General features: G+C 41.0%; 1 pseudogene; it reads left to right on the top strand.

The window, feature by feature from the left end:
- The first annotated feature begins 12,353 nt into the window (after positions 1-12,353).
- LOC145977282 (zinc finger BED domain-containing protein 5-like) lies at positions 12,354-14,898 on the top strand (annotated as a pseudogene).
- Positions 14,899-16,600: the final 1,702 nt, after the last annotated feature.

Here is a 16,600-nt window from a genome sequence, read left to right as displayed (position 1 = left end):
GATTTTAATTCTTGATTCCAATGTGCAGTTTGAACCACATGGATCAAGGATATACGAGCCTCGTCCAGTTCTCCGGCGGAGACTGCTCGGAGAAGCAGTGTGCAATAATGCGCCGGCGTTGGACAAAGGCTCCTTTACTCATCTTAGCCATCGAAGACACCAAGCTATCATCCGAATCAGACGGGTGAAGGAGGAGAATCAGGTGATCTCCCCATGCTCGATTGGTGGAGGTTTAGCAGCGGCGACTTGAATCCGAGACCGCACCTCAGAGAGTTCATCTTCCTCCTGATTGACCTCCGTCGTCAGAGGTAGTGCTCCGCTGCGCAACCAGGGAGATCCTTGCCACTAGAGCGGATGAGCGATCAGTTCGCTCGGAGAGATACCCCGCGAGGCACAGTCGGCGGAGTTGTCAGTCCCAGAGAGGCCACAAGGCAGGATCGTCTGAATCTCGGCGACCCGATTGGCTACATACGTCTTCCACCGAGAAGGATGCCCACGGATCCAGTTAAGAACGACGGTGGAATCCGACCAAAGCTGCACCGGGCTGCCCCTCGCGAGTATCCGACGGACATGAGCTGTTAGGCGGACGAAGATAGTGGCAGCACATAGCTTCAGGCGAGGTAGGGTGATCTGTTTGATCAGGCGCTACTTTAGTTTTGGCTGTGATTAGTCTCACCTAATTTTCTTGGTTGGCAACAGGTAGACGACGGCAGCGTACGCCCGCTCTGAGGCATCGGCAAATCCGTACAATTCTATGCAGCTTTTGCGGGATTTCAATGGTAGGTAGCGAGGAACACGAATCTCATCCAATCGAGGCAGATCCCTTTGGTAATCGCTCCGAGAGGCGGGAATTACGCTCATCCAGAGGGGTGTCCCAAGCAACTCCCTTCAGCCAGGTAGCCTGGAAGAGGATTTTCGCTCGCACCACCACAGGAGCTAGCCATCCCAATGGATCGAACAGGCGAGCGGTCAAAGCGAGGACGGGTCGTTCTGTTCGCTATCGGCATCTCGACAGCAGGAATAGTGAATGAGAAGGCATCGATGCTGAGGTGCCATTAAGGTCCCCAGCGTAGCGTGGCTTTCGTGGGGTTGCCATGAGCGTGAATCATGCTGCAGCCGGTGTTCCGCCGGAATGTCCTGAAGGAGGTCATCATGATTCGTCGACCACTTGCGCAAAGGGAAGCTGCCCGCCATGCACAACTCCGATAACTGTCGTCGGAGCTCCTTGGCTTCCTGGAGGAAAGAGGCACCAGTGAGAACGTCGTCCATATAAGTATCCTGACGCAACGCGACAGCTCCCAGGGGATACTTGTCTCCTTCATCAACGGTGAGATGCTGCAGAATCCGCATGGCTAAGAACGGCGCACAGGCGAGTCCGTAAGTCACAGTATTGAGCTCGTAGTCCCTTGCCTCTTCCATCTTGTCGTAATGCCAGACTATCCTTTGCAGGTGACGATCTTCTGGGCTCACCAGGATCTGGCGATACATTTCCTCGATGTCCGTGGCCAGGACATAGAAATCCCGGCGCCAGCGGAGAAGCACGTCCCCCAATGCAGGCAATAAGTTCGGCCGGACCGAAAGATGTCGGTTGAGGCTGTCTCCAGTAGTCGTTGAGCCGTTGAAAACGACTCGCAATTTTGTCGTTGAGCTGCCTTCGCGCAAGACGCCATGATGTGGGAGGAATGGAAGCGCCCCATTTGACCATGTTAATATTGACCACGATGATATTGACCACGGTGATATTGACCACGGTGATATTGACCACAGTCCCGATTGACCACAGTCCCGATTGACCACGGTGATATTGATCACGTTGCGATTGATCACAGTCCCGATTAACCACAGTCCCGATTGACCACGGTGATATTGACCACGTTGCGATTGTCCACCTTACCTACCGGCGGGATGGTTGCGGGAGGGGGCGTAAGGCCCCCCTTGCAGCCCCGCGCGTGTGTGTGTGTACATATGTGGTCAATATCACCGTGGTCAATCGGGACTGTGGTCAATCGCAACGTGGTCAATATCAACGTGGTCAATATCACCGTGGTCAATATCACCGTGGTCAATATTAACGTGGTCAAACGGGTCCCACTCGCTTTGGTCCTCTTCCGAGTTTATCTTCAACGTTGCCGTCATGTGTCTTCATATTGTCTCATAAAATCGGCGTATTTCTGGAGACGGATGTCACGACTGAAGCAGCGCTCCATATTATTTAGAAGACGCTGTGCTGTGCCTCTTGTCCCCGAAAAGTCCGGGAACGGCTTTAATGCCGGAAGGCGTATCATGTACCGACCATCGGCGTTTCTTTTGTGCGTGAGAGCGAAGAATTCTTCGCATTTTTGATCGTCGATGGAGAGCGGAGCCGGCTCGGTTGCGACTTCCTCCTGCTTCCAGAAGCGTTGCACCAAACCGACCAATTGATCATCAACGCGGCACACGTAAGAGACCGCTTTGTGGCATTCATTGTTCCGATGGCTCCTGACAATATCCAACCCCAGGTTGTTTGTTGCGCTACAAGTTTCTGCGCTCCTCTTCGATGTAATCCCGAAAGGAGGATAGCAACGTAGACGTCAGCGCCGAGCAACAAGTCGACCCGTTTGGTGACTAGGAAATCTGGATCGGCTAACTCTAAACCAGCGGCTCCACGTACGCTTCTCTCAGCTCGACCGCAGCCGTCGTAGATGGTGATCTGAGACAAGATTAGAGCCGATACAGTCACTGACGATCTTCCATTCCTTGAGGAAACCTCTAAGTTCATCAGGCCACGGAGGACGCCTGTCATTTTTCCGCCGACTCCGAACACGAAAATGAAGATATGCTCCCGTGGCAATTTCAGTCGCTGAGCAAGCGACTTAGAGATTAGCGATGCCTCGGAGTCTTGATCGATTAACGCGCGCGCGGTATGAAGAGCGCCGTGTCGATCGGCGACGCAAATGCGGGCAGTGACAAGGAGCACTGTCGTCGGTGGCTTGGCCGGCTGATGCGACACATGCGACGACTTCGCGTTTGCGGCGGTTAGACACGCGTCATGCAGTGACGTGTGGTGCTGCGTGTTGCACATTGAGCACGTCTTTTTCGAGGTGCAGTCGCGGAGTTGATGTTTTCCGAGACAATTGAGACACAGTCCGTTGTCCTCGACGTGTTTTTTCCTCTCGTCAGCACTCTTGGATTTATATGTATCACACAGCATAATAAAGTGGTCATGTTGGCACATAGTGCAACGGCCCTGCCTTCCTTCTTTCTTTCGAGCGTGTAACGAACGGGTGGGCTTGATAGCAGAACTTGAGTGCGTCTTAGTTCGATTCGTCTCTGTCTTAATAGGCTGCAAAGATTCGAGCGTACGTAATCGGCGATCTAAAAATTCCTGGAGTTCGTCGTACGTAGGCGGCTCCAGGTCATCTCCCAGCGAATTTTCGCACTCACGCCGCGATCGAGGGTCCAATAGTTTGTCACGGACGACTTCCGCGAACGCCGACGGATAGTCGTAGTCGGGATCAGGATTCGGTTTTCTTAGGCAAGCTGAAGAATTTTTCTCGGTGGTTATGTCAGAAATTAAAATAGGTTTATTTAGCGTTGAGTGTATATGTATGAAAGTACAAAAGTGTCTTGTGTGTTGTGTGAAAATAATATGCGATGCGAATGTGGTATAAATGTACGGTGTGCGGTATGATCGTACGGTATGAATATACGGTGCGAATGTGTAGTATAAATGTACGGTGTACGGTATGACTGTACGGTGCGAATGTGCAGTTTATAATGTAAGAAAGTACGAAAGTGTCTTGTGTGTTGTATGATAATAATATGCGGTGCAAATGTGTAGTATAAATGTACGGTGTGAATGTTCGATCGCAAATATTGCTATTGTTATGCACAGAATGCTGAGCGTTATTTTACTCGTCGCGGAAATCGGAATGTGTTAAAGGACTTCGCGCGATGCAGAAAAACCCTGTCAGCTGTTTCGTTGATCTATTATCGGCGTGCGGCAATGACCGCGTGACGCTACGCAACGCGTGCCGTTGTTTTTGTGCCGTATTTTGACGCGCGGTCTCAGCGTCGGTTTCGATGTATCGAACGCGCTCTGGTTCTGGTTTGTTTATTAATGAATTAACTCGCGTGGATGGAAGATCGCGGGGATGCGCCGTGCCGACGAGAACAGCTCGTCGGGGGTAGCTCTCCTCTCTACCTCGGTTATTGATTGCAACGGCGGTGCGGCGCACAGTGGGGGAAAAAGTGTTTTTTGTGGACAAAATTCGTTCGACAATCGAATTCTTAACGGATTTTAAAGTTATTTTTTTTAATTTATTGGAAATTGAATAAGCTATAAGAACTTTCGGCGTAAATTTCGATTACGGTCCAAATTCAAAATGGCGGATCCAATAAAGTGGATATAAAATATTAAAACTGTATGATTGCGAATGAATCGGTAACGTACATATATGCTCAAATGTTATTATGTGTTTGTATAATCGACATTGTTAATTTGCAGTTTGAATTTTTAAAAAATGGCGAATTTAATATGGCGGAAAACTTTATAAATAGCGATTTGCATGTGATATATGTATACTTATGTCTTACGTGTAAAATTATCATAGAAAAACATTCGTTGATGGCTGTGATGTTTCTGAAAATAAGGGAGTTTAGTTATATAATTATGTTAGAAAGCATCGATTTTCTTTCTGCAGACTGACTTTTGTATATTACTTCATAATATGAACATTATATAAAGTAATCTGTAAGCCCTTTTACCACGTCAAGGTGTCAGTCTGTGAAAAGGGTTTTTTTAGGTTATGTATAATTTTTTTATTTTTTTTTAATTTTAAAGTTTTTTTATTTTTTTTAATTTTTTTTATTTTTCAGACATTTATTTTTTCAAATTTTTTTTTAAGTAAAACAGGAAATATAATTTACATTTTTTGTTCTTTTTTATTTTTCCTTATAGTTAATTAATAATGATTTTGCTCCTTCTGATAATTCTGTCCTTGTTTTATCTCGTTTTATTCTAATGTTAGTAATCAAAGGATCAGAGGAAATTAGAAGGTGATGCATTACATCTTCATTGCTGGCTTTATTGCTGGCGTGAACACATTCTACTATTATTTGCTCGAGCATTTCTAAAGACTTTATTTGTTGTTTCTTGCGCTTCTTCTGATAAGCTGCCAATCGGTACCTAATACTCTAATTATCTCGTCACCATGAATTAATACCTTATGCACGGAGGGAGGCATATTATACCAAGAATAAAACTGTATATATAATTCAGCTGTTTTGGTACAATATTCTTTAAACTTAATGTAATCAATTTTATATCCACTAGCGAGTGCTTGTAAAATATATCTGAATCTTATTATTAAACTCTCTTCTAATCCAGTCACTTCAGCTATAATTTCAGGATGTGAGAAAAAACATCTAGCTACGTTACCAGTATTTGTTGTTCCATAACCTTGTTTTACTACATCTACTGTTATAGACAGTTTAGATTTCAAAGCTTTTTGAATCATTCGTTTTCTGTTCTGTTTTAAAATTTTATCATCTTTTACTGCATACGATTTTTTGAAATCTAAATTGTAGGCAATATGTAACAGACATTCCATAAAACGGATCCAGCAGTGTAGAGTAGAAAGTCCAAATTTGTAACTATCTTTGTCACATGATAAACTTCTAATAAATGATAAATTATTCATTTTGCTTGGATTAACTTTACAAACATTGCAACTACTCGAAGACTTCTGACCAGTTAAAACGTTGCACGTCTTGCCATCAATCATAGTGCACTTAAGATCGTATGTAACTTTGTATGTTCTATCTTCAATAGTTACATGTGTTGCAGTAAGTTTATTAATTTCTTCGTTATAAAATTTATATTCATTTAAAGTGTTCGTAGCATTTTCTTTTATGAATTCAAATTTAATTGGTCGGCAGTATCTGGTCGAGGATGGCCGTTCATTGAGCCACACAATAACATTATTAACTATTAACTGAAGAGGAACAAATGAAATAATAAATACTGTTGTATCAGATAAGTTTTTTTCATGCATTATATGCATCGTCATTATTAGTTGTATCATTATCATCGTTCACGGAAGTTTTTTTTTCTTCTGAACATTGTTGTCTTGTAGTTTGTTGATTCGGCCGATTTCCGTGAATCAACGCCTATCGCCCCCTCCTTACGCCTCGATACCTTAGCAACGAACCATCTAACAATCGTAACCAAGACGTGCCTTGGTTACGGACAGCTCTGTAGTAACACATTTCGACGGGAGATACGTAGCTCGTTGCAGAAAAAGTATGATTAAAAGGACTGATAAAGAATTTTCGTAGACTTCAAAGTGTCATATTTATTAAAAGAAATAAAAAATTACTACGATTATAATTTTCTACATATTTTCCTATAAAATAAATTCTTTTTTTTTTCATTAAATCTATTGCGATACCCAAATGAACTTTACAATAAAGCAGGAACTTTTGTGTTCCTGGATATGGGATAATACCGACAAAAATAAGGAGAAAATAGATATATTAGTCGACAAAATTAAAGAAAAATGCAATTATGATGAAAACCAACTTGAACAGATTAAAAATAAACTGCTTAATAATTTTTTACCATCTTACAATAAGAAATGGAATAAGGCTACTCGTAATAGGTTAACTTTTGTAAGGCAATTTAAACAGTTTATAAATAATCTTTTTATAGTTGACTTTGTTTCAATTTCACATCCGAGTAATTCTGCAAATTCTCCTAATAAACTAGATAATTCCTTACTAAATAAGCGTGGTCGACCACGTTTATCTTATTATGAAGGTTCAGACAAAATTAAAAGAAGACGCATTCGTGAACTTCTTGAAAAATATACAGATGAAGAGTTAACACGGGCAACTGATTCATTGCATACCAATCTTATTAATCAGTCTGCTTCTAAAAAAAAAATTAAAAAAACTGAAAAAGATATAAACGGTTCTTTAGCTATGTATATGGATTTAGAAATGACAAGAGATAAGTACGAAAAGTTGCGTATTTACAATGAAGATTTGCATGGAGACAAATTATATCCTCCCTACGAAGACATTAGGGAAGCAAAAAAAAAATGTTATCCAAAAGATATTATTGTAACAGAAAATGGGGCAAGCATCAAATTACAATCATTGTTAGATCATACTGTGCGTAGAATATTCTTAACATTAGACAAAGAAGCACTACATGCATTGAACAGCACAGAATTAGTTTTATATGGAAAATGGGGCATGGATGGCGCTTCGAATCAACAAACTACAAGACAACAATGGTCAGAAGAAAAAAAAACTTCCGTGAACGATGATAATGATACAACTAATAATGACGATGCATATAATGAAAAAAACTTATCTGATACAACAGTATTTATTATTTCATTTGTTCCTCTTCAGTTAATAGTTAATAATGTTATTGTGTGGCTTCATGAACGGCCATCCTCGACCAGATACTGCCGACCAATTAAATTTGAATTCATAAAAGAAAATGCTACGAACACTTTAAATGAATATAAATTTTATAACGAAGAAATTAATAAACTTACTGCAACACATGTAACTATTGAAGATAGAACATACAAAGTTACATACGATCTTAAGTGCACTATGATTGATGGCAAGACGTGCAACGTTTTAACTGGTCAGAAGTCTTCGAGTAGTTGCAATGTTTGTAAAGTTAATCCAAGCAAAATGAATAATTTATCATTTATTAGAAGTTTACCATGTGACAAAGATAGTTACAAATTTGGACTTTCTACTCTACACTGCTGGATCCGTTTTATGGAATGTCTGTTACATATTGCCTACAATTTAGATTTCAAAAAATCGTATGCAGTAAAAGATGATAAAATTTTAAAACAGAACAGAAAACGAATGATTCAAAAAGCTTTGAAATCTAAACTGTCTATAACAGTAGATGTAGTAAAACAAGGTTATGGAACAACAAATACTGGTAACGTAGCTAGATGTTTTTTCTCACATCCTGAAATTATAGCTGAAGTGACTGGATTAGAAGAGAGTTTAATAATAAGATTCAGATATATTTTACAAGCACTCGCTAGTGGATATAAAATTGATTACATTAAGTTTAAAGAATACTGTACCATAACAGCTGAATTATATATAGTTTTATTCTTGGTATAATATGCCTCCCTCCGTGCATAAGGTATTAATTCATGGTGACGAGATAATTAGAGTATTAGGTATACCGATTGGCAGCTTATCAGAAGAAGCGCAAGAAACAACAAATAAAGTCTTTAGAAATGCTCGAGCAAATAATAGTAGAATGTGTTCACGTAAAGCCAGCAATGAAGATGTAATGCATCACCTTCTAATTTCTTCTGATCCTTTGATTACTAACATTAGAATAAAACGAGATAAAACAAGGACAGAATTATCAGAAGGAGCAAAATCATTATTAATTAACTATAAGGAAAAATAAAAAAGAACAAAAAATGTAAATTATATTTCCTGTTTTACTTAAAAAAAAATTTGAAAAAATAAATGTCTGAAAAATAAAAAATATTAAAAAAAATAAAAAAACTTTAAAATTAAAAAAAAATAAAAAAATTATACATAACCTAAAAAAACTCTTTTCACAGACTGACACCTTGACGTGGTAAAAGGGCTTACAGATTACTTTATATAATGTTCATATTATGAAGTAATATACAAAAGTCAGTCTGCAGAAAGAAAATCGATGCTTTCTAACATAATTATATAACTAAACTCCCTTATTTTCAGAAACATCACAGCCATCTAACGAATGTTTTTCTATGATAATTTTACACGTAAGACATAAGTATACATATATCACATGCAAATCGCTATTTATAAAGTTTTCCGCCATATTAAATTCGCCATTTTTTAAAAATTCAAACTGCAAATTAACAATGTCGATTATACAAACACATAATAACATTTGAGCATATATGTACGTTACCGATTCATTCGCAATCATACAGTTTTAATATTTTATATCCACTTTATTGGATCCGCCATTTTGAATTTGGACCGTAATCGAAATTTACGCAGAAAGTTCTTATAGCTTATTCAATTTTCAATCAATTAAAAAAAAAACTTTAAAATCCGTTAAGAATTCGATTGTCGAACGAATTTTGTCCACAAAAAGCACTTTTTCCCCCACTGTGCGGCGGCGGGATCTTTTGCCGAAATCGAGAACACTCGATAATATCGGAGATCGCTCCAATATTCTGGTTGGCGGTTTTTGTAATTCTGGATCTTAGCCTTTAGCCTGAAACCGAGAGTGCTCGGTCGAGGAGGAGTTCGCTCCACCTTCTGTTCGAGGCTTTTAGGCGTTCTCTAGGATTGGTTCTAGGTTCGGATCGTGCTCGCTGTCGCAAGCGGAATCGGAATCTGGGTGCCGATTTGAATGATCGGTTTATCTTGCGGCGCGACGCGTCCCTGTCTCTGCCCGGCGGTTGTTTTCCGGGTGGCAGCTCCCGGCTGATGGTCGACCGGGAATCGTAACGGTGCAACGGGGATACATCGTTACAAACCCTCGTCGAATACTACGAGAACAAGCGTCTCCTCGTACGGAGTTACATCTCTCAATTTACGTCGCTTCAGAAGCTGAAAGGTGAGTCCGTATCTGATCTACGTAGACTTTATCACGGAGTGAAGAGTACCGTCGGTTGGCTCGAAAGTATCGGCCGACCTATAACGAAAGATGAAGACTTATTCGTTCACCTCGTAATCGAACTTGTAACGATGCACCCCCAGTGCATGTTACTGTTCCCGGCCGAACATCAGCCGGAAGCTGCCGCCCGGAAAACATCCGCCGGGCAGGGGCAGGGGCGCGCCGCGTCGCGCCGATTAACCGTTAATTTCGAACCGATCAATGGCCGAATCCGTCGGCAAGCCGCGCCGACGACAGCCGAGGGCGCCCGAAGAGCCCTGGATGAGAACCTCCGCGCCCGGCTCTGCCGCGCCCCACTGAGCGGATCCGTTCCGCACCGTTTTTCCGCCGCTCGGTGGGGGCATCCCGTTTTTACGCCGGCGCGGGACTAATTACCCGAGATATAAAAAGGGACCTCGGCGTTATCACGGCACCCATTTTCCGATTCCGCTTGCGACAGCAAGCAACGATCCGAAAACCTACCGATAGCCTCGAGCCACGAACAGAGAGTGGAGAGCACTCCGCCTCAGCTGAGCATTCTCAGTTTCGAGCCTACGGCTTGACCCGTCTAAACTAAAGCAACCCGCCGAAAGAAAGCATTGGACCGAGCTCCGATACCGTCGAGAGATCTCGACCGCGGCAAATATCTCGCCGCCTTAACGCCGTTGTAATTAATTACCGGGAGTAGAGAGGAGAGCTACCTCCGACGAGCTGCTCTCGTCGGCACGGCGTATTCCCGCGACTTTCCATCCCTCGTGAATAATTATTCATACAGCGAGTGAGAACATTTCGATCTATCGAAACTTACAGCATTTAACACCGCCCGTCAAAATACGCGGCAAAAACACTGGCACGCGACGCGTCACGCGGTCATCGATCGCGCGTTCACAACAGACCGCCGTAACAGCTGACGCGTTTTTACATCGCGCGAAGTCTTTTAAACGAATTCTTATTTCTGCGACGATTGGGCTAGCGTGTTACGAACATCTATACACTGCATTTTATCCACAGCGCGAACACTTGCATACTGAACATTCGTACACCACACGCGTAACAACCGAACATTTATTCGTTGCACATTTATACATTGCGCATTTATACGCCGCACATTTATACGCTACACATTTATACGCTGCACATTTATACGCTGCAACGCGAACACTTATATACCCGAACATATAACAACCGAACATTTATACGCTGCACATTCATTCGCTACCCAACAGTTGTACACTGCACGGGCAGTCACACACACATACAACACACTCTTGTATATACACACACATACACCAACACACTCTGTACATACACACCACTGCAATAAACTCGTTTTAATTACTGATAAAATAACCGAGTGATTCCTCAGCTTGCCTAACCGAATCCTGATCCCAGCTGCGACTATCCGTCAGCGAGTTTGCGGAAGTCGACCATGACATTGGCGCTCGAACAGGTTAAAACAGAGGCAAGACAGGAATTAACGTGAACACGAGTAAAAGATGAAAGCATAGATGTATAAATTGAACAAGGAATAGCTTGTCGTAATGGCAAAGTCGTTCCAGTTGGACGACACGGAGTTGTTAGAAGAATTGCGGAAAGGAATACATCGGTTCGCGGAGGACCATCCCGATGAGTTCGAAACGCGAACGGAAGAAACTAACGCACCGCCGCGTTTGACAATCACGTCACAGGGAAATACGGGATTCCGTACACCCACGGCGCCCGAGTTATTTATCAATGAAGGCAAGGTTATTAACCAGATTCGCAAGTAGGGGTGTCACTTCGACGGACGAGACCCCGCCGCATTTCTAGAGAGGGTGGGGGAACTAAGAGAGGCATATGGGTTTACGCAAGCCCAACTATTGCAGGGACTCCCGGAATTATTAAAAGGGGACACCGTCCTCTGGTTCAGAAATTACCGCGACTCGTGGGGATCCTGGGAGGACTTCGGAGGGGATTTCCGACGGCAATATTTACCGCGCCGGTATGCGGTCACACTTCGCCGAAAAATCATGAGCCGACACCAAAAATCAACGAAAAAATTTGCGCAATACGTTACGGTGACGATGACACTGATGCGCCGGATCGGAGGGTACTCACGGCAAGAGCAACTCGACCTCATTTACGAAAATATGAACCCGGCGTACAAACATTACATCCGGATAGACGACATAAAAAGTATTAGCGAATTACAAACGCGAGCCGCAGAATACGAAGACATAGAACAGGAACAAAAAGAGGCATTAAAAAGGGAGAAAACCGTCGCTCCCTCCGTGGCATCCGTATATAATAAAAAGGATTGCTGTTGGCGTTGTAAACAGAGGGGGCACACACGAGCACAATGCCGAAAGCCGGCAAAGAAATTTTGCTCCCAGTGTGGTCGCCAGTGTTGGCAGGCAGGGCAGGTCGCATGCGCGACAGTAGTGGCGGCTAACCAGCGATGTATCACATGTGGAAGATTTGGCGGGCTCGAGGAAAATTACGTGGCATACAGACATAGTTGAGTGAGACACAGTTTATTAAAAGTTTTGTGATATTTAATAAATAGTCGTGAGTTATTCGTATAGTAAGTGCAATAGTGTAGTAATAGTGAGTATTAATTTACTGCAGGAATATCCTCAGTGGAAAATAAAGAAGGATTTGGCGGGATAATAAGTCTGGTTAGGAGAGTTTTTGGTAAGTTAATAAATATATATTAATATTTATAAAAAAAATGGAATCTAGCAAAGGAGCTATTAAAAAACGTAGAACTAGAAATTTTCAAATTTCATGGCTAGATGAAAGTAGTTTTAAAGGATGGTTAGCTCCTCATCCTTCAGAAAATAAAACGGTTTACACAGCGTGTAATAAAACCATCAGGTGTCATAAAACGAATTTAATTGAGCATTCACAGACGATCAAACATATGGAAAAAGTAAGGTTATTAAATTATAAAATCGATGATAATAATAATACATTGTCGCATAAAGATAGAGTCAAATGCGCGGAAATAAAATTAGCTGCTTTTTTCGCAGAGCATAATGTTGCATTTTCCACCGTAGATCATTTAATTCCGTTAATAAAAGACATTTGTATAGATTCTAAAATTGCACAAAATCTTTCACTCGCTCGAAAAAAGTGTTCATGTATCGTCAAAAATATTATTGCTAAACACGAAACAGAAAAATTGTAGAATATTTAAAAACGTGTAGATTTTCGATTTTAGTTGACGAAAGCACAGATATTTCGGATAATAAATAATGTGCATTTTAGTTCGATATGTTTCCCCTTTAAATAAAAAAGTTTCTACTCAATTATTAGATTTATTACTTTTAGATGCAACAGATTGTTCGACAAGTAAAATTTTCGAGATATTTAAAAATTTTTTAGAGGAAAAAGAAATTCCCATTAAAAATATCATTGGATTAGCGTGTGACAATGCATCTGTTATGGTAGGATACAATAATTCTTTTATGAGCCATTTAAAATCAGAAATACCTGAATTAATAACATTAAATTGTATTTGTCATTCGTCACTCGTAGCTAGTAAAGCTTGTGAAAAGTTACCTTCATCGTGTGAAAATTTGATTAAAGGAATTGCCACTTACATTTCGGGCAGTGCAGAGATATGCAATTTTGATTGAATTTCAGGATTTTTTCGATACAGAGCGACATAAAATATTAAAACTCTCAAATACTAGATGGCTTAGTTTACAGAAATGTGTCGTCAGACTTTTGGAAAATTGGGAAGTCTTAAAAAATTATTTTACTTTAGCAGTAGTTGAAGACAAATTAAAATCTGCAGAGATTATTTTAGAAAATCTAAATGATAATTCGATTAAAGCATATTTATTATTTTTGAAATATTCATTAAATTTTTTAAACAATTTTAACGCTCTGCTTCAATCGCGTAATATATTAATATATAAATTATATGAAAATAGTAACAATTAATACCTAACAATTAATATTTCAATTTGCACAAAATGTCGTGAATCTTAATGTTTTAAATGATATTTTTACTTTAAATTTAAATGATCAAAAAAATATACAACATATAGACAATGTATATGTTGGATCGGAATGTGAAAGCTTTTTAGAAACTTTATCTTTAGAATGCGCTCAACAAATTAAATTTAAGTGTTTAGATTTTTATATTATTGTAGTTCAAGAAATGCTAAAACGTTTACCGTGTAATGATGTTTTTTTTAAGCAATTAACGTTTTTAGATCCTGAAATCGCTTTATATAATGAAGGTAGAAATAAAATTAAAAATTTAACTCCTATTGCTACGCGAATTAAACATAATAATATAATACAATTAGATTTTGAATGGAGGATTTTACCTTCAATCTTTGATGAACAAAAGAGACAAGAATTAGCTTCTCTTGAAATAGATGAGATGTGCAAAAATATATTAGACTCTAAAAATTTCGATGGAACAAAAATTTTTCCAAATTTAGAATCTGTAATTCAAATAGTCCTTTCTCTTCCACACTTAAACGCTGAGGCCGAAAGAATTTTTTCTATTGTAACAGATGTTAAAAATAAAAAACGAAATCGTTTATCTAATGATACTGTTTCCGCGATTTGTATAGTTCGGTCCAGCTTTCAAGACGCTGTTATAGTCCGAAAGACTATAACTTTATGTTACTTTACTATTAATAAATTTTATACGATTAAACTGCGATAGAATGTTCGCGAACCGCGTAAAACCGCTACCTCAGCGAACCACGCGCGAGTTCGCCGGAAACGCGAAAATGCCAACGAAGGGATTCGACTTTGAACCTTCGTTTGCACTTAAACTTGACCGCCACGAAAACCTTCCATGACCATATATGGTCATGTCGCTAGGCGATCCCCTCCAAAATACCCCTAAAAAAGAGGTGTTAAAAACCGTCCACCGCGGGTCCGCGGCGGACAGTCGTTAATGAAAAATCAATTAATAAGGAGTGCGAGACAGGGGCTAACCGCTATTCTGTGCTTCAAACACTGAATAAGTTTGTTAACACTTAAAATCTAAGAACGAGGCGATTCACGGGAAGACGATATTAAGGAAAGAAGGCTTGAAAGAAACCGATTAGAATAAAATAAGTAAATATATTTGTAAAAGGCCAGAAATTATAATACTAATAAACTGAGAGTTAAATGGTTCTGAGGCCTTGATTGGTTATCCCGGCAACATCCCACATCCCGTGCCGCACCAGGCACAACATTTTGGTGGCAGCGGTGGGATTGCCGAGAATGAAAACCGCCGAAAAATCCTCCTGAACCTCTAACATCTGCAACAAAATAAAATTAATAAAGCGGACGGAGCAACTACTATATTAAAGCAGACGGTCTCAAGCAGACCACAGCACATATAACGCATAAAGCCAACAAGTGATAAGTGACCACAGTCAAGCAGCTGTGTCTGAAATGGAGCCCAAGGACCAACGTCGATCCACGACCTTCGCCAAGGCAACGCTTCGCCGACGGACAACGCATCGCCGACGGACAGCGCATCACCGACGGACAACGACCCGTATCTACTAGCAGCGTCAGCAGTCGAGCGAACCGATAGCGACCATGCGATTCACCGTACTACTACTGTAAATCGAAATTCAATTTAAATGTCGGAACCGTTAAACCGAGTTCGATTTAATAGCCCGCGATTTTTGAGCGTGCCAGCACGATTGGCAAATAGATTAGGTCTTGTAACACCGTTCCAAGTTGCGGAAGAAGCTACTCGCGATATACGAGATAGCGTGCGAAGAAATTTAGAGAACCAATATTCGAGTTCCGAATCTTCTGAAGCGCGCGAATAAGACGATAACGATAATTTAGAACAGGACCGACAAAGCGTTAGTCGAGTTACTGTCAGGAGAAATTATTCACCAATATCCGTTGATATTAGTCTCTTTGAGCCAAATCCCGCGAGAAATATGGATAACGAAGCCGTCGATAGAGAAATCGAACGCTTATGAGCGCAACAGGCCGGACAAAATGAAGCCGCGAATTATGAAGACGCCGGTCGCCCGGTCGAAAGCACTAGTAACATATTATTAGCCGAACTCGTACATAGTTTTCGCGAAATGCAAGAGGAAATGCGGGATTTACGCGAACAAGTGCGAAACGTACCTAGTTTTCGCGAAATGCGAGAGGAAATGCGAGAATTACGCGATCAAATGCGAAACGTACATATTAACCAAGGAAACTTTAACGAGCCACGAGCAAATACGAACGATGTCCCACACGACGTGACGTACGGACGTACCGAACGCGATATTAGAAACAGACGTAGCGCAGCCCCGCACTATCTACCATTAAAAGAAGCGCGGTCAATGATTCCCGAATTTGACGGATCATCGCGACACAAACTGCAAGAATTTCTAAACGCTAGTACAAAATATTAATCCCGCGGACAAAGAATCGCTGATGCAAGCCATTTTGTATACTAAATTAAAAGGAAAAGCCATGCAAGACTTCGAGACGCGAAATATACAAACGTTCGAAGATTTAAAACAACAACTTGAAACGTGCTATCAAGCGAAACAAAGCAAGACGCATTTATAAATAGAATTCAATTCGCTAAAACAAAAATCAAGCGAAACCGCGCATGCATTCGGGCAACGTATCGATGTACTCGCCATGAAGTTATATGAGTCTATGGTGGAAGGAGAAGAAAAACCTCCTTCATTCAAACAAGCTATACAAGCAACCATTAAAAAACAAGCTCTAATAAACTTTCAAATCGGATTACGCGACGAATTAAAAATCCTCGTGCGATCACAACGATATATTTCGCTCCAAGAAGCGATAAACGGCGCGAGCGCGGAAGAGAAGCTTATCGGACCGTCTGTCACACGAGCACCCGGCTTCTCTAATAAAAATAAATTCGACGCTAAACACACGTGACCAACTCGAGACACAAACATACAACGTTATAAATGCGGAAAATCTGGACACTACGGACGCGATTGCCGTAGCAGTAATAAATAT

Source organism: Camponotus vicinus, unplaced genomic scaffold (assembly GCF_025532165.1).
Source record: "Camponotus vicinus isolate PSW18456_S1 unplaced genomic scaffold, iyCamVici1.0 SCAF_9, whole genome shotgun sequence".
In the NCBI taxonomy this organism is placed as follows: Eukaryota; Metazoa; Arthropoda; class Insecta; order Hymenoptera; family Formicidae; genus Camponotus; species Camponotus vicinus.
Note: the sequence above shows the minus strand (reverse complement) of the source record. Positions and strands in the feature narration are given on the sequence as shown.